This window comes from Prosopis cineraria, unplaced genomic scaffold, assembly GCF_029017545.1.
Source record: "Prosopis cineraria cultivar Desert tree isolate PC_DT_omini unplaced genomic scaffold, ASM2901754v1 PC8, whole genome shotgun sequence".
Taxonomy (NCBI): domain Eukaryota; kingdom Viridiplantae; phylum Streptophyta; class Magnoliopsida; order Fabales; family Fabaceae; genus Prosopis; species Prosopis cineraria.
This window is the reverse complement of record NW_026555339.1, coordinates 31,823,204-31,824,202: the sequence shown is the minus strand read 5'-3', so window position 1 is coordinate 31,824,202 and position 999 is coordinate 31,823,204.

The window sequence follows — 999 nt, the reverse complement described above, 5'->3', positions numbered from 1 at the left end:
ATATATATATAAACATGAATATATATATGTGTATGTATATGTATATGATATATGAAATTAAATATATATATATATATAATATACATATATTTTTGAAATATATGTGTATATATATGTGTGTGTATAATATAATATGTATATGTGATATATATATATATATATTATATTATATTACATATTATTGAAGTTTTAGAATCGTAAAATAGTAATAATGAATGTAATAAAAACAATAGAAGTGGATGTACTATTTCGAGGGGTTCAAACTTCTTGGATATCAGCTTTTTGAGCTTGTTTGACTATTTCTGTAAAAGGTACTATTGGAGACTGTCTAAAGGTTGGGCTATGAGGTTGATACTTTTGGACTTTTGATGTTTAGGTAGAAACATCATTTACTGACCTTTTTATTGGCTCTTCTTTTACTATTGATTCCATCCAGAGAAAAAAAATAGCAAAAAAAATGGCAACTGTTATATGAATATATCAATCATAAATGCAAATATTGTGATAAAAGAAGAATAGCAGAAGATGATTATGAAGACTCCATAATTGATTTAAATATCTTGAAGTAATCTGCCGACAATAGAAAAATATAAGTAGCCGACACATGAAGATAAGGAAGGAAAGTGGCCAACAAAGACAAAATTTACCTTAGACTTGAAATAAAGTTGTAATTATTATTACTTTACTAGAAAAATATAGTATGATGATTAAGTTAATCCCTCTTAATATGAGGTTACAATCCCTTAATTGATTTTGCCTCCATCGCACGTGAAAATGCCTTTTTTTTTTCTTCATTTTTTCTCTTTAATCAACCAGGGCAAATGGATCATTTTAGTCATATAATTATTGACCTTTAAAGATCATGAAACTTGAGAATAATTTTTTTATTTTGTGAGACTTGACTATATTTGAGTTTTTTTGTGGGACCTGGATTTCCCCCAAAAAATGTAAACAGTGTTTGCTATATCCATGATGCGGCCTCGACTTTCCCACGTGAGC